Source organism: Anser cygnoides, chromosome 9 (assembly GCF_040182565.1).
Source record: "Anser cygnoides isolate HZ-2024a breed goose chromosome 9, Taihu_goose_T2T_genome, whole genome shotgun sequence".
In the NCBI taxonomy this organism is placed as follows: domain Eukaryota; kingdom Metazoa; phylum Chordata; class Aves; order Anseriformes; family Anatidae; genus Anser; species Anser cygnoides.
Genome location: NC_089881.1, coordinates 4151619 through 4170432, shown reverse-complemented (window position 1 = coordinate 4170432; position 18814 = coordinate 4151619). Strand labels below are relative to the sequence as shown.

At 38.1% G+C, this 18814-nt stretch overlaps 1 long non-coding RNA gene across 1 annotated transcript in view; it reads right to left on the bottom strand.

Moving 5' to 3' along the window:
- Positions 1-18814, bottom strand: part of LOC106036254 (uncharacterized) — a 272871-nt gene that overhangs the window by 148251 nt on the left and 105806 nt on the right. Inside the window, exons 8-9 of the long non-coding RNA XR_010833503.1 lie at positions 12731-12860; positions 12180-12418 (exon numbers count right to left, since the gene is read on the bottom strand). This is a non-coding gene — a long non-coding RNA (uncharacterized lncRNA). The remainder of the gene's footprint in view (positions 1-12179; positions 12419-12730; positions 12861-18814) is intronic.

The window sequence follows — 18814 nt, the reverse complement described above, 5'->3', positions numbered from 1 at the left end:
TCAGGATGTGCTTAGATGCCTGCCTGTTGTCCCTCTCTCCCTCCAGACCTGAATCTATAATTAAGACAAAACCTTGCTTTTCATTTTCATTACTTTGAAAAAGAAGTTACAGCAGGTCTTTTGTTTAGATGTTCAGTAACCCAAAAGCAGCTAAAACAACTTCGCTTATTACCTTTTCATTTTTCGATTTGTTTCTAACAGTGTAGAAGACTAAGTTCATGTGATATGAAAAAAACACCAAAGTTCCTGGCAAAACCTGTAAGAACTCATAGTGCCAAGTCTTACATTATAGCATTCAGCAGCTCTGCAGGTTGCTTTGCTTACAGCAATTCAAAATTTGCAAGCAGTGGCATGGAGTTCGACTTATCATTTGTCAATGCCTTCCTGAAAGGCAAAGGATGAGTTCACAGACTTCAGAGTGGGTTTCTGCAGCTGAAGCCTCTGGTAAATGCTTTACTGTGCTTCTTACTAGAATGTTGACAACAAAGAGGCTTGAGAAAGATGAGACAATTTTATGATCAATTAAAAGAGTGTACATCTTCCCCTAGTTTTAGTAACATTCTTCAAAGTAATTTAGCATTTCATACCTGTACATAGCTTACACCTATACATGAAATCAAAAAGCTTGACCAGTTCCCAACACCTACTCCAGGGCAATGTGTTTGCATACTTCATGCTTTTATTTTCTGAATGGTTGAGGGGAGAGAAAGAGAAACAGGAGAGAAAAGCCATCTTTGCTGTAAAGAGAAAAAAACAAACAAAAGAATAGAAAAGCAAAATTAAGGGGAACATTTATTTGCTAGTAACTGACCCATTGCACTCAGCAAAATAAAGTTTCCTTGGTCACCAGTTATCTGTTACAATATAAACTGTAACAAAGGAAACCAGTAAGGGCACTGCTGTACATACCTCACAAGTTTTCCATTAAAATCACAGACTACTTGGAGCTCATTCTCGTGATTACCACATTGTCCTACATATCATTTAATATGTACCAGGGTCTTCGTATCACAGTTGTGCGGCATTCCTCTGCATTCTTATGTAAGCCAGATTACATGCGTTGCCTGGCTTTCTACAGAGTTAGTAGGCAGCAAACCATATTTAAATTGACTCTTGATATACAAGAAATCACCACTTAAATTCAAACGATCACAACACTTCATACTATCTCTGCTGTTTTTCACCTCCTCCATGCAAACCATAGGAAAACTCCCACAACAAATTGGGCTATGGTCATTAAGCAGCAGACTTGGAAACACTAACCTCCCATCTTTCCACTGTTGACTTCTAAATCTACATACTGGTCACCAATTTTCTTTGCCAGAAAGCAAAGCTTTCTATCTATCTAATTTTATTAAAATGTTTAAGCTTTCCTACTAAACCTTGCTGTAAGCGTAAGCAGCTCTCTTGATAGTGCTCTCTCTCAAACAAGCAGCAGCCCTCCCCAGGGGTGCATGTTGCCAGTGGGTGTCACCAGCCCCAGGAGAGCTTGGGACCAACACCTGCCTGCACCCTTCCTCCCCTGATGGTCATCGCCCCTCACCTTCCCCAAGCTGGAGCTGGGAGCAGCAGCAGGATCTGCTTTCTCCAGGATAGGATTTCTGACACCACTTAGGGCCCTTTTGTCACCCTGCTCCACAGCATCAGCCAGAATCATGTTACTTGCCACATACTGTTCAAAAGTATTTCATCCCTCATATCCTTGTAACTCCTCATTTATTTTAGTTTCACTAATCATTAGGTGAAGCTAATGTTGATGAAAAGCAGGAGGAAAAAAAATGTCTGAGTATGCTATGTAATGTTACAGACTGCTTAAGTGTTATTAGTTTCCTTCATGGACAAGGAGGGGAATAATACATAGAGAAGACACTATTGGTACATTTCTTCTTAATATGTCTATCAAGATAAATAAAGTGCATAGCAGTTTCATTTCTAGTGCAGTCAGTCCCTCCGTCTTCAGTCATTGACACATTAATTTTCTACTCAAAGTAGAAAATGATAATGTTATATAAAATACACATAAAACCCCAGAAAAAAAACGTTCTTGCACATCTCCCATAACACATCAGGACAGGAGGCAATTTGTTTATTTTTTGTTCTTTAAAGTCTTACTGTAGCCATCAGAAAGTAGAGCTGAAGCCAGGAGCATTGACCTGGACTTTTTTCCTCATTTCTGCCAGAACTATCCAGCTTTTCATCCTCTCCCAGTATAATTCAGCGCATTTGCTAGGCAGGCTCAGATGACAAAGTGTTCATATCCATCTCTGAGTCTGGGAAGCCATGTTTTCAGAGGAAACCCCAAGGGACTACCAGTACAGCTGTTCCCTGAAGAAGTACCCTTCTGTTTTAGGTTTCCTTCCATCTTTCAGAGTCTGAAAGGAAAGATCCAATAATCATCTCAAATTCTCAGTTCCCACAGGAAGGTAAACGAACCTCTGAAGCAAATTTGTTAAGAATCCAAGTTAAGAACCAGTGAATCCAAAAACACTAATAACTTCTGTGAGAAAAACAATTTGACTCAATAACTTTAGAAAAGGTAAAACAAACAACAAAAAGAACTTTAGAAAAGCAAAAACCTTCACTAAAGCAATTATTGTTTGCAAATATCAGACAGCCAAAATTCAAGGCAAAACCAGAAGTGTTGATAAGCTGATCCATTGCAATTAGTGAACAAAATGTTATGTGGAATCACAATGCATATTCTTAATTACTGGAGACAGGCTAACCTTTCATACTGGACAGAGAAGCTGAGAGAAATTCTTTCCAGCTGCACTCATGGAAGACTCCATAGACTTCAAGTAGCTTACACATGCACAGCGCAGCACTTACTCCACAGTGGGCCAAAAGCCTACTCCAGCTGGTATCATATTATGCAACACTCCCTCCTCTATAATAATACTTCAGTGCTCTGATAAGCAATGCTTAAAAACACAGAAAATCAGTCTGGCTTTAGCTGCCTTCTTTTCACTTCTCCAAAGACAAAGACATCACCAACAAATTAGTGTAAAGACATACAACAGTGAATAGATTGCCAGCATCTGAATCTTGAGTAATTCCTTTTGATTCTATGAGGCTGCACTACAACAGTGCAAGTGAAAGTAATTTTTTCTTCTGGAATTCTTGGTTAACCAGAAGTGGCCCAATTCCGTTATTCTATATATTTGGAATGACTCAGTACTTGTATGTCAGAAGCTTTTTATGCACAGAAAGTGTTCTTTACATAGCATTTTTTTCTTTAAAAAAGAAGAAAAATCATAATAGTGGTTTAACTGATTTTCAAATTCATGGCTTCTAACTTTACCTAAAATTGCTCAGCATACAAGAGTCACTGAATTGTCTTGGTGGAACACTGAAGCATTCGACTGAAAATATAATGACCATCTAACCACATCATAGCAAAAAAAGATAGGGGAAAAACAAGGGGGGAGGATATAAGAATAAAAACCATCAAGGAAAAAACAGACAACAGCTACTTCTCATAATGCACTGTTGTAATGGCATCTCCTTTCTAACCACTACCAGCTGGGCATTATGCGCTGCACAAACTGGCAAAGTTGACATACAAACATTCTCCATGTAAGAGGAAAACATTAATGGACTGGCATTTCATGCACATGTATTAAACATTTCCAAAAATAATGTTTTTTAGGAAGGAAATAAGTTTCTATTTGCAGGCTTTACTATATAGGTTTATTGATATACAAAGGAGAAATAAGCAATTAGAGCAATTACATGCTCATAGACCAAAATGCATTTATACAGATGACTTTTGTGAAGAAAAGTATCTTTCACTCTTCATCAGTCCCACCCCAGTGTCCTCTTTATATCTAGTCACAAGAGTTTTGTTTGAACTGTAGGCTTTCAGCCATGCCATATAAAATATAAAGGACACAAGCCAAATTCCACTCTCAGTTACACAGTTTCAACCTTTAACGTCAGACTTGCACCAGTGTAAACCAATAATAGATTCTGGCTGCCCTTATGGACGTGATTTTGGCAGGTGGATGGAACAGGATTTGAAAATTGTATTTATTTACCTCAGGAAACTAGAATTCACATCCAGCTTAGAAGAGATTTGAAAGAAGTTTTATGGTCCAAAAAGCTAATCTCAAATGGAATTCCTCACAGCATAAAATCACCATAAAGAAGAGTCTTGCACAATTCATTTTTATGCCCTTAATCCTTGCTTAGAAGAGGTCCAGGAAAAAACAGGCAGGATATTGCAGCACAGAGGTAAGGTGTAATCGTAGCAAAGGCACGGGGGTAGGACCTGGAGCCAGCGCTACTTGTTGTCAGCCTGCCTGCTTGCAGAGGGTTGCCATTCCCCAGTGGCTTCTCAGAGCGCTGAATTACAGCGCAGATGCAACGGCAAGGAAAGGAAAGGGAGGTAAAAATAAAGTGCCCTTTGAGAGTTTTTAATAAGCCTTACAAAGAAATCATGCAACTTGGGAAGATGTAAATCACTTCTCAGCTGAAAGGTTTGTTATTTATGCAATATATACAGCTATTTCAAAATTACCATGGAAGTCATTAGAAATACAATTTTTAATCTCATAACAAATGCCATATATAACACAAAATAAAACATATAAGATTGGAGTGAAGACAATTTCAATGCCAACACGCCATTAAATTGCAAGAAACATTCCAGCTCTATATTATCATCAGTAGGTGGGCTGTTTCTCCAAATCTGTGCCAATGGGGAAAAAAATGCATATTCTAGAAGGAAGCTGCTAACCAGTTCATCCTAAAGGGTTTAAGATCAACCAGTGCAACCAATGTAGGGACACCGCAGAGAGGCAGAGTTACAGCACTACCAGAAACATAGCATTACTTCATCAAAACAGATATTTAATACTCGATAGCCAGGGCCCCTTATTATTTATTCTACTTCTACTTAACATATCCATTTTCATAAGTCTACATTCTAGGATACCAGCAGCAGAGCAGAGGAAGATGACTGTAGGACAAGATAGAAAACATGCCTAAGAGGAACACATGGAATTAACAGTACTTCAGAGCTTTGCTCCAAGTTGCAACTGGCAAGCATACCAAGCTCTCAAAAGTTTAGTTCTGAACTCATTTAAATAAGAAAGTAATTAGTAGTACTTGAATGGTGACTGTCACCCACTAAGCAGTGATGCATTGAGATTCAATGTTTATGTCAAGAGCTTCATGTGGATTCTGCAGACTCAATTCTATTCAGAAGGATGGTGTGAATTTGTTTAAATGAGCTCCTGTGAGACACCTCCTTCACACTGCAGATAAGATCTGAAAGCAGGTTTGCTTGGCAGTTTTGCACCAAGTGAAAGTTGTTTAGCTTGTCAGCATCAGGGAACCTTAGTGCAATAAGTCAGAGCTGTTTCAACAAGTGATCACAACAGAGCTTTTGAATTTATTTCCATATAGTAAGGAAGCGCCCGTAGCTTCAAGGCATATAACATGCTAGACCTGGTCAAACAACTTGACAGGAGAGCCAAGCTAAGGAGCTTAGTTGGGATCAACGAGCCATTAGAGCTGACTATACACATTCAAAAAAAATTACATAAAGTGATATGTATCTAAGGTCACTGTGGGAGCCAGGAAGTAGTGCCAAAACATTCTTGCAGGCTTCTCCCTTCCTTGGCTTGCCCTCATTCACGGAGGGGGAGCCCAGGCAGAGCCAGGGCTCAGTGCAAGCTTTCACAGGCTTACCCCCTTCTGACGACTGAACGGGTCATGTTGCAGAGTCATTTATATTTAGAAGAACAGGTGGGCAGCCCCATTCGAAATTTAATCAAGTTAACACTTTATACTTCTTCATGGCTTTCATAATTTTGATTAGCTTAGTGTTGCAAACTAAGGGATGGGCTACTGCAGCCTGTTAAGTTACATAGATCATTTCTCTACAAACAACTGAATTTTCTTCTTTCCAGGAAGTTTTTTTTTTCATGTGCAATTTCAAATACACATGATTTTTCTTACTCCCAACATGGATGTTTATCAGCGAAGAATTCTCCAAACTCATGTTAAAATAGACCTTAGTACAACAGTAGAGACAAGAGATTAACATTATTTTCATATGCAGAGTTGTGTCCCCAGACTGAACACTGGCATTTTCCCACTTTCTACCAGGAATCCAAAAAGGAATTCGCTATCAACATCATTATTCAATTTCAGTCCCTACAAGTTTATGGACACCATATCCTCCCATCAGAGATCTTGCCAAAGCTAGGGAACCATCCCCAGGCTTCCAGCTCTTTCTGTCTGTAGATGTGCCCTGGGGATCATCCCCACAGCACACAAAGAATTACACCAGCATTCCTCAGCAACCGTCAGGCCACCAGTCTGGCAGACACCAAGGACCTTCACACCCCTGGGCTGCCACCAAGACACCTTTCACTAGCAGAGCTCCCCAGACCCACACATTTTTCTAAGAGGTCTGGAGTCAGACAGCACAACAGAGAGGTGACAGACATGCTCATCTCACTTGAGTGTGTCAGCTTAGTCCAGGTCTTGGCTCCTGGTAGCGCAGTCCAACATTAGAGGTAAATATTTACCTGATTGCTTTAATTATTGGTACAGATAAATGCAGACAAAAATGAAGCTAGAATAGCCTTTGCCTACTAAAACTCGCTAGCCAGACATCTTACAAAGATGGCCTCCCTATGGTACACCAATATTTCTTTCTGTCCATATTTGAGCAACATCTCTATAGAAAGCAGAACTGGTGCTTACACCCAATGCTAACTTTCTAGACTCAGGGATCTTTTTAAGGACACTATCTCAAGTTCACTGTAAGTTGCTTATAAGGGTATCTAAGGCATATATGCCCTGCAGAAACTCCAAAGCCTAAATGAAAGCTGCTAGTATTTTCCCTCTTCATTTTTAAATGAGAGATGTGATAATCCTTAAGTGTTGATAGAAAACTGCAGGTGACAGTCTCCATTTTTTCTCATTAGATTCTGATCACTTAAAATAGCATATTGATAGCATGTTCACAGAGCGACCTGATGAGGGGGCAGCACTTCCCACAGCCCTGATTTCAAGTAGGGTTAATGTCAGCAATGTAAAGGATAATTAATCTTATCTGTCAGTGCAGCTGCTTCACATAATTTTACCCTAATAGTGATATCACATATCTCTGCCAAGTTAAAGGAGTAGAAACAGAATACTCCATTCAGATGCACTTTGCCAGTGATCACTTCCACCCTCACTAGAGCAAATCTTCAAATTCATAGATTTAGAACTCTCTGGCTTAGATAACTATAAAGTTTTATGTATATTATTTATATACGTATGCACACATACATATATATAAAAAAGCAAACTCTTTACCAATAACTCTGAAAAAGTGGTACAAAAACACAGTATAAAAACAGACTTCAATATAAGACTTACAGTTAAAACAGCAGTTTCTAGAACACAAAATCCAAGACAAGCTACCGCACAAAGTAGTAAGAAAGTGATGTACAGCCAAGCCAAGGAGCTTTTTTTGTTCCTGTGGATTCCAAATAAAATTGGTAAATTCACACTCTGGTAGAGGGAGCCTCCTCTGGCCCTTCTAATAAAGGAAGTGGCCTTTGGAAACCAGGGTGGAGAACCTGTTTCCATCTGAAGTATTTGCAGAAGATTTTTAAAGTAACACCCACATGGTATCCAGCTTGTTCATACGCTCAGTGAGACAGGGCCTTTGGAAGCCTCCTACTCTTCTAGAGTACAGAGCTAGAAAATAATCTAGTCAGTGAAACAGATTTCTAGCATGAGAAAGAGCAAGCTCTAAGTGCTCCCACCATTCCAAAGGAGTGAAAGTTGCTCCTCTACAAACAGCTCCATAAGATGTAAATGGCACTCATCTTCCCTTTTACCATACAGGCACTTACTGGTTAAGAGAAAGCTGTAACAAAAAGTTAGAAGCTTCAAAAAGCCTTTGAGAGACAAAATTTATAGGCCATCCCTAGAGAAGCCTGAATCTGCGGGATCCCTGATGACTGCTGATGTTGCTGTCATTTTTGCAGGAAGGGAGATACTGAAGAGCCCACTCCCCATGTTCTCTGGGCCACCCGTGGAGCCAACTGCATTTCACTTGGCAGCACAGTTGTTTTCTGTTGTATAATTTTGCAAAATACTGTTGCTCAAGTGATAAGATTAACCCTCTAGGGATGCAGAGTACAAAGGAATAGCTTTGATGGATCCCAGAGGTGAGAAAGAGAGGGGAGGAGAGGTTAATGATTTAACCTGTGTAGCTGCAGTAGCTCTGTACAGAACAAGAGAAGTAGAAGAGAAAGCAAGAAATGACCATCAAGGAGCCAGAAATAGAGCAGCATGGAAAACTCTATTACCTACTGGTTGGCCTACATCCAAGTTCATGAAAAGCTGCAAACAATCAGGTTTTGACAGAGGCATTTAATGTTACTCAGCTAAGTGGCAGATTCATAAGCAAAACGAGCTTACTGAGAAAGTGACAAACTCAAACTTGGAAGATCTGTTAAGAACAATTCTGAAAAACATTTTCAGGGAAGGTCATGTTCAAAGTTGCAGCACAGGGCATTGTTCCTGCAGGATTTTACCCTGAGCCCATGAAGAATGATGCTGACATCAACAATCTTTCTCATAGGTATACACAGGTGATGATGGATCCAGGTCCCTGTGCAAACCTGAGTGATGTTCCCAACATGAGATTACTTCCACAGTTGAATATAAATACTGCCAAAATTCTTGACAGTTCTACCAAATTATTTTTCTGAAAATGAAGTTTTCACAGCCAAAGAGCACAAGATTAGCCAATACCAAGAAGTAAAAAGGGCCTGAGTGCCTCCATAGTTTCAGAAGTTTAACATGCAAGACTGTTAAAAAAGAATGAAAAGACCACGTATGTGCAGTTATACATCTGTTACTGAGAGTGGGAGGTAACACAAACAGGAAGTTTGAGCTGATGGGGAAAGCTGCCAGATATGCAAGAGAGACCAATTAAATGCTTGTAGTAATGCTACTGTGAAATGCCAGACTCAGGACAGGAAACTGAAAAAGTTGTTAAGGAAATACCTGGGCATGTCATTTGGCCTTTTAGAAGTAACTCACAACAGTAAAATCCGTTAAGTATATCCAAGGGTGCATTAAGATGACAGATTTTTTCCCCCTTGATTTCCAAGAACACTTTAAGAATTCTAGCTTAAGCTAGCAAGTATCTGGGGTGCAGCTAATATTCCTATGGTTATTTTCTGTGCTAGTTGAGGTCCAGCTATTGTCAAAGCTATCAGCTTTTACATTAGGAACCCATTTTTTCCTCCTTAAACAGATGCCAATAGTTTTCACAATTTTCAGGTCCAAAAGGAATGGGATCTTTCTATACAACAAAGACTGCATTCATCTAAGACATCGACTCTCACCATTTCTATAAAAAAAGTGAACAAGGTTTAAGAAGTCTTCTAGCGAAATGTTCTAGGTTGAAACCTCTAACAGACTCACCTACTGGGATTTGTAGATTTTCTGAGCACTGCACAGATGAATGACCATGACTTTCACCAGTTATCATAAGGGGCAAAGACCAACAGCCCCTTCATGTGATTGGAGACTTGATCTAATATAGGACTACACAAACAGACATGAGAGGTGCACAAATATGAATGATAAAGGTTTCATTTGCCCAACTCTCGGTGTCTATGTAGGTGGACACGTTATGCCGTATACAGATCGGCCTGCAGAACTCTCAGGCCAGGAGACTTTCAGGAGTTATGAAAACCAGCTATTGAATAAAGGAACATAGTAGTCACTATCACTTCAAATAAGATATTTTTCAAGGGCACAATTTTAGGAGGGGGTGAAGATGCTTTATCTGCAGGCACATTATTCTGTATTCATTCTGTGAGATTCAATGGATGCTTCTAAAAATCAGTCTCAACACTGAGAAATACATAGCTGCTGTTTTGGGTTTTGCTAGTATTGAGATGGCTCCCATCGCAGCAGTATTATAGCACCTGGTAAATATCGATTACAGCACCTTTGTGCAGCTGTAAGTACATTACAATTAAGGAAATAAAGCACAGAAAGCCCTCAAACAGGAAATACACACAGGAGTAGCACACTGATACAGGGTACCCTAAATCTTCAGGTTGTTCCTAAACATTGGATTCTGCACCTCCTGAGCTCTTACATGAACTGAGAGATTTGATTCACATTTTTCAATGTCTTTTAAATTTCACTGTTAACTTCATAGACATCAAGAATATATTACAACCCTTTTGTATATAGAGTAATAGATTTCTAGGGCAGATGTGCAAAGTAAATCATTTTTCTCAAAATGACAGATTGGGAATTCTCCCCAACAATACAAATATTGCATCGCTCATCTCCTAAAACACAACACCTAAGTGAAATAAACAAGAGCAAAGTTACATGATTATGAAAAAACACAAGTCAAATGGTTGTCAGAAGCCACCATGAGAACAAAAACATTATGAAAATTTTGTTGATCAAAATGATCTTGATAGAACATTTTTGCTTCTCAATATTATACCAACAGAATACTTGTGTCTGCCTTAGTAACTGGCAGCTTTTAACTCATGCATCCAGGGCAGTAAAGATATGACTTCCATTTGGAGTCATTACGAAAGGTAGCAACACTTCAAGCAGTTGAGATTTAGTATTGTCCACACTAGAAAACAGGAATATTACATATAAAATAGTGGTGATCATCAAAAATTAATAATTGATACAGTTCACAATGTAGTTTAAAAGAACAGGAGAGAGAAAGAAGGGAATATGCAATATGACTGAGGAAACAAAGGCTGCACATGAAATAGAAAGCGATCTCACAAAGGAAATTCACTTGGCCAGACTTGCTGGAACAGAGAGTAACAAATTACTTGAAAACAGCATATGATCTACCAACGTCACCTTATTTGTGAAACAGAAGCCACAAAAATATGAGAATTGCAGATGAATCAAATGCAGTTATATTATAAACACTTCATTTTAACAGAGCCAGGCACAGATGTCTGGGGACACAACAGAAAAATGAATCTAGTAAACAGTAGAGACAAAAAAATCCAAATATGTTACGTTCATCCTTTGTTAACAAGGATTCTAGACCCAACAAGACCTAATATTGCTAAAACAGCTCTAGATATCTAGAAAGATGTGTCATGGAGATTCATGGTGAACTATTTCAACTGTTCTCCAGTCGAACTAAATCTTTCATCTGAAAAAGAGATCAACAATGAAGGGGGTTAAAAGATCTTCTGCCCTTTCTTCCATCTGTGACAAAGGAATAGGTAGCTTCTTTACTGAGCATGTACACCAAGAAATATTGCTTTCCTACACAGGCAACAATGGAAAAAGTTTTCAGTTTCTTCCTTATTCTACCTACATAAGAAAACATTGTGAATACAGTTTTAATCTCACCTCCAAAACTTCAGTTCCAATCTAACTTGAATATTGTCAACCACAGACTACTTTGAAGAAGATTAATGACCTACCATAAATACAGTCTCACTACTCACTGAATAAAGCTTTTTTTAAAAAAAAGCTGAGACTGCTGCCTTTAGAGAACATAGGCTCCTCCCATTGTCTTGCTTAAAAGGTTGCCAGACCACCAGGTCCAGAGACCTCTTGGCTTCTTCTTTCAGAAGAATAATTCCCAGCACATGCCAGAAGTATTTTAATATTCTTGGAAGAACCCTAGTTGACTAGGGTTTTATTGTTTTGTTTTTAAGCTAATAACATATTGGTGAATAATGAGATAAATGTCATACAAGATGTTGGTGACTGAAATAGTACATAAACTTTGTAATAGGGCCTCAGGAGCTGCATACCAAACCTTACATATTCCTGAAAGTATTTACTTCATAAGGTAAAAGTCACCTTAGCAGTACACTGCAAAGCAGATAGAAATGTGCTAAGTCTGTTTTGATATGCAGTGAATGACTATGGCTTTATATGAAAGTCATGCTTTTTTTTGCTGCCCTTTTAATAAGATTAGACTTTAAACTCCTATGAAAGGAATTGCTATTTGTCCACTGAATGAGCACAGTCATCACAAGGTGCCTAAAAAGAGAAAAAGGACCATAGCATTTCAAAGGGTCTTTCTAGTGCCTAGGTAATGGTGTCCTCTGGGTGCCCACTGAACAATTACTGTGGTACTGGTGTCTAAGATGTTCCCAACAGGGACAGAAGTTACTCTACCAGTTCACATTACCTACCAGAGAGTCAACTTGCAGGAAGTAGTTGCATTATAACTGATGAAAGACTGGATATTCCCTTCAGAGATGCGAGATTTTTAACTCTGTATTAGGAAAACCAGCACCATGGGTAGAGCATAGATTTGCAGAATATAAAATTCTGGCTGCAGTTCAGAGCATCTCCCTTACTCAGCAAAACATTTATTCCTAAGGTCAACTTTCAGCACGCTCAACATGCTTCACTGAATACAGCAGAGCTCCTGCAAAAGTGACAGAAAAATAAAAGCAAGCATGAAACAAAAGCAGCATTGCTACTACACAGATTATTTTTGAACTCCTAGCTTAGTCTAACATTTAAAATCAGAAATTTCTCTTGATAACATTTCTAAAGCTATCCAGGCAAATTCTGAAGTTAGTTCATTGGAGAAAAGGTCCCAATGATACATGGGCATAGGATTCCCCATGTGTGTACACTCATTCACTTATACATGCTTAAATGCAGTCAGGCATTAGAAAAATGAGAAAATTCTTCATGAAAGCGAGCAGTTGTATTTCAGAGAAATTCAACAAACCTGGTGTATCAGAGCAGCACTACAGAAATATTAGAGCTGACCATCTCGGTCCTCTTCACTGTAAGATTTTTTCACAGACATCTGGTAAGCTTTCTGCTTCTTCTGTAACGTTGATAAATAGGTATATTTTCTAGTGGAATAAAATGCCAGACATTAAGGCTATGAAAGAAGTATAGGAGGTAATAGACACTGTTTCAAGAATCCTGAAACAAAATATTGCTTAAAACCATTTATTGTGTACAGTAAAATATATGCAACAGCATCTCCTTTTTCCTTAGCTCATAGGATATAAACACTGAAATTACAGTACTACAAGTTTTTCCCCACTTAGAACAACCTATTAGACCAGTAGTTACACTACCTCCCTTTAACTGCATTAATAATATATGATATATGATCCAGTATTTTCCATCAAGTAAAACATGATTATAAACCTTTCAAATATGCCAGCAGAAACTCTAGAAATCATCCTTTGTAGTGACTGTTGAATGTATGTTTGTTGTATGTATGTTTGTTGGTTTTTTTCAAATGGGTTGATGTTAGATTGCTTTTGTCCCTTTAGCTGAGTAGTAGTCTTTAAAAGGTGTTATTTCCAAAACTGAAGTCTCACTTGCAACCAAACAATACATCTGATGCTGAAATTTGAACATCAAATTTTATAGCTTGCAGGCACTTGACAATCACTAACTTATAGGTTTGTCAGCGCAAAGAACATTTTTCCCCCCCTTTAAAAACTGATGAGGATGCCCTAAAAAAATGAGGCATTCCCATGTTTAGATAAAACCTATTTTTGATTCCTACATTCTTTGTTAGGATGCAGAATGTGATACTAGTGCTTTCTCATGTGCAGGAGTAGATCTAGGGCACACCTGACATTTCCACAGCTCACTCAATCTCAGGTATAGAAACTGAACTTAAGTAACTCAGGCTTTAATTCCAAGTGAATATAGACCAAAATATGCTTCACATGTTAAGCAGATGACTTCTAACAACAAGACTTGCTATTATAATCCATTAATTTCTCCACTAAGAAACAAACAGTGCTCAGTAAGCCACTAATTGAACGCCCTTTTTAAAGCAAAAGGACTCCCCACCTGCATCAGGTTGTTTAAATCACTGTTCTGTCATGAAATATAGCACCTACTCCAGATGGAAGTTGAACAAGGAGCTAAAACTCAGATACCTCCTACTAATCCATAAAAACCGTTGTGATACTTCAGGGTTTATCTGGGTTGCCTCTTCTACCTGTTTATCAGTTGTCCCTACCAGAGGGAATTACTGCCCACAAGCTGGTATTCTACTAGTGCTCTTAACCTCCATGGTGATCTCCTATAGATCAGGAGTGCCCACTTTTTCCTGCAGATTCCTGAAGAGTCTGTACACTTGGATGCATTTAGAGAAGTCTATAACACAGCTGTACAGTAACTAGTGCCTCAGAGAAGGTTTTCCATACCTGCCAATTTCCATTACCATCTCTGATGTCCATTCCCTAAAGCACCCAGAAATTAAACAAAGGACATTTCTATTGAGACTGAAGTACTGTGTCGCAAAAGTAAAGATTTCAAGATTGAAGAAAAACTTCAGTGCAAGCTTAGCCTTGACTTAATTGCAGGACTACTTCATAGTTGCTACAATATTCATCATCTTTAAATAGGTAAAGCATGTCTCAGATGCAAAAGCCAGAGAAAAAGCTAGCGGAATTCACCCCATTCCCACATACAGCTTCCTATCTAGTACATGACTTTCATCTCCACCTGTACTACATGAATTCCTTTTAAGAACACTTTTCATATTAATGAAGATGCTCCTTGAGTGACATTTTTGTCATTGTGCACCTAAATTACCTCTAGTTCACACCTGAACAGCCCAGATAGTTTGTCAGCTACACTGATGTGGATGTTTATTTTGTGGATGAGATGATTTCTTCTGCATCACTACTGTTATAGCTGTAGACTGTTGGATAGCCAGCAATAAAACAAAAATCAGCTACTGATTCAAGAATAATCTTAAGATTTATGCATTCACAGCAAACTGCCATTTTATTACATGTATTTGAGTTGCAAAAGTTTGCTCTGCATGAAACAACCCTTTATATGCTAAAAATGCGAGAAATGCCATGCCTTTTTTTTTTTATTTAAAACAGAGAAGGCCAAGATAAGTTTACAAAGTTTCACATTTGTAAAAGTTATCATTTTCTGTCAGAGACAGGACTGAGAAAGAATAATTTTTAATGCCAAATTTTCTATAGTAGTATAGATATCTGAGTTCCTAAAACAATGAAATGTAACACTATACTCTGTCCAACACTACTAAAAACAAGCCTGTGTATATTTTTAAATCCTATGCAAGTACAAAAAAGATAAAAAAACTGTGCTTTGCTTACTTTAAGTAGTGCAGTGACATACATAAAACATCAACTATCACTTGCTCAGTCCAGAGAGGAATCTTTTTGATATGTAACATATAGGTAACTTTTTCAAGTCTAAGAATACCTCCGATTGATACAGAAGAAATAGAAGGCTGGTCAGCTCCACTTTGTCCAGAACTAATATTTTCAGCACAAGGCAATATTGACTAATTTGTTACATTATTCCCTGTGGACTGTATTTGGGCTTTGCAAGAAATGTTTAATGCACTTCAAGTTTTTTGTAATGTGTCTTCAAAATTAATTCACCATAAATAACGACATCTGCATATGTTTCATTAATGGTCCACCTTGAAAAGTATAGCTGTTTCTTCAGTGCTCAGCATTTATGTTTGTATGATCCACTAGTATCAAATGATATATATCTGTTTAACAAATATAACTGTACAGTCCCAGAGGAAATTGGTATTTTTCCCCCTCTCCTTGCTAGGGCACAACTCCATCAGAAGCCATAGCTACTGTAATGCTCTAATGCAGTATGTCCCTGTCTTCAGCAAAGCACTTAACTGCATGCTTAACTTCAATGGCAAGTTAGCTTTCCATGGAAAATGATTCCACAGAAAAAAAATCAAAATAAGATTTCCATTTACCTGTTGGAAAGAAAAAAGGATTTGCAGCTGTAAAGTGCTCGGTCACTTCTGTGATACTGTATCGTAGGAAAGTATTCCTACAGTTACAAATTATTTTGAAAGCTCTCATACAAGCAAATTAAAAAGCAGCAGCAGCAAGTGCATAGAATTTCTTATGCAAAAAATCAATCTGACATAACCAAGACCAAAGGAACTATGCTGATTTATAGCAGCTGAGGTTCTTCCCTAGTACCTGAAAGTCAACATCACCACTATGGCCAGTGGTCTACTATACTCAAAAACCAGTTACACCCATGATTGTTCCTCCACTGTGGAACACAAATGTTAGATGTTAGCCTCCAAGTGTGGAATCATATCATATTTGTTCTGTAAACTGACACAAATACCTATGACACTACATAATCTGTGGGGGAAAAGAACCTCATGAAGCCAAATGTTTGCACAAAGCAGTGAAGTAAAACCATTTTGGATGACTACATTTTTCACCTAGTAATAGTAATTAGTAAAGGAAATCACGCACATGAAGATTCAACTGTTCTGAGAAATTGCATCAAAACTGAATGCATACCTTGTCCTTTCCTGGAAGCTTGTCACAAACAGAATATATTCATAAATTTCAGAAGAAACAAATGAAAAGCATCTCACATCTGTAAAAAAGAAATGCTTCATGCGGAACTAAAGAGGGGATGTTTCCCCCAGATGTTTGAAGTTTTTCTAAGTACAATAGAATATACTTGAGACATCTCTTAAACAACATTTTTTTTTTTTTTTCTGATTTACTCCAAGCCTTTAGCTAAAAGAAAAAAAACTTGAACAAATAGCATACATCAAATAAACAATCAAAGCTAACGCTGTCAGCAAGAAGTTTGCAAGACCAACCTAAAGCTACTCCAACACTAGCCCAAAAGTTGTCTACAAGCAAGGTGGAATAACATGTCTCATATGATGGATCTAAGCTTAATACCTTTGTCATTCTGTCTGTGATGATTAAACAGAGTAGGAGTAGAAATAGAATCAATGTAAAGTTTTATGTAACAAATTTTTTTTTAAAGCCAACTTTTTACTTAAGGAATTATTTACCTTTAATGTAAGGTAGAAAACGGTTTATCTTTTAACCCAGGGTACAGACTAGGTTCTGCGTAAATGTTTCCAAAAGCAGCTCCTCTAAAGCCACAGCATTCATTTTTCTTCTCCTCCAGTGCCTATATGCTGACAGATGGAATGACATGCTCTGGGTCAGGAGGTTTTCCTACCATGCAGAACAAGTCGATTTACATTCTCATCAAGATCTAGCAGCTTCTGTTTGAGTTTCCTTTATTATATTGGTAAAGTATCCCACTTGTGAAAATACAAAGTTACCCTGTTAAAGCAAACATGAGCCTTCTCACAATGTTCTTCATAGAACTGTTCTTCATAGGCTGTCCTAACCGGAAAACTCTTTGATTTACTAAATCTGAAGTGCAGCTTGTTTGATGTTGCATAAATCCCCACCTAGACACTTAAAGTGAGCTCAAGTGCAACTCATTCACCTCAGGTGCCATATTCACTCTTCATTTATGCTTGTGTAATGCTACAGCGAAGGGAACTGTACAAGCACGACTAGGGCAGTTTTCTGTAGGTACAGAAAATCTTCAAACTATTAGAGTGGCTACGCAAATAAAGAATACCAAACAAAAAACAAGCAACAAGTTTAAAAACTACCACTGAATTTGTGCATTAAAGTACAAAACAGAACAAAATATTTCTTACTCAAAAAAGTGTGCTCATGAATACACACAAAATACTCCAATGAGGTAGTAAATAATGGAAGTTAGAAGGTGAACTTGGAAAAAGTTAATTAGAGCAGTAGCTGGTCATTATTTCAGAAAGTCATCAAGTCATTAACAGGATTTCATGAGGGAAAAGGGGCATCCCAGCATGCGGGGAGTTGTGAGTGTGCCAGGGCACAGAGGAAAAGAAATGGGATGTACTCAACAAGCAATACTATAAGCACAAAATTTGGTTCAAGATATGAACTGCTGAAGAGTTACAATACAGTCCTACACTTTCAACATATCTTTGTAATATCAAAGATGTTAATTCTGTAAGAACACTGATCAACTCAGAAAATTATCTAAAAAAATGAGGAAGCTTGTTATATGGAAATTAGAAGGAAAATGTGAATTTGTAAATGGCTGCCATAACCCCAGAAGCTACAGGTGGCATAGATTATTAACTTATTCTTGGTTTCTAACACAACATACAAACATTGTGTTCCTACAGAGAAACATACAGGTGTTCTCACACCAATAATGAAGACTCAATCTCCTGGTAACTTCATTACACAGCACAGAATTCAGAATAAATATCACACTACAATGATTTAAAAAAAATGATTTAAAACCACCTTAGTAGCAAAGTTAAACAGGTTCTTGGAAGTAAAGAGATCTCTCTAAAAATTGAAATTCTGCCCACAGAATACAGAAAGCAATCCACATCCCACAAGCTACATGGAGGGCCACAATGTTTTGAGGAACTACATACATTAAAGCATAAAACTAACAAGTTTATTTTTTTTTTTTGTCCCTCTGGTCCCCCCAAGCATGCATTATAAGCAGGAATTCTCCCCAAACACTTGTCAAGGTCATCAAATGATCATTGTGAAAAAAGAGTATTTAAGACAACAATGAAGCATGAAAAAAAAATGCTGTGTATTGATGCACTGCAGAGGCCCTTGGGTTATTTTCATGTGAGAAAAAACTCTGCCTGACATCGCTGATACCACATTAAGCCCAAAACAATCTGCTTAGAGCCACTGAATGAGTCAATACACTTTTTAATATTTATTAAAATATGACTGTAGCCTAAGGAAATATACCTGATGTCATTAACTATGACACATTGGTAATTCCATGCTTTTGTCATAGCATACCCCATGTTGGAAGGGACCCACAAGGTTGATCACCAAGTCAAATTCTCAGCTCCACACAGGAGCACCCAAAACTCCAGCAAGCTGGGTGCTGTGACCACTGCCCTGGGGACCCTGTCCCAGTGCCCAGCCACCCTCTGGGTGCAGAACCTTTCCCTAAC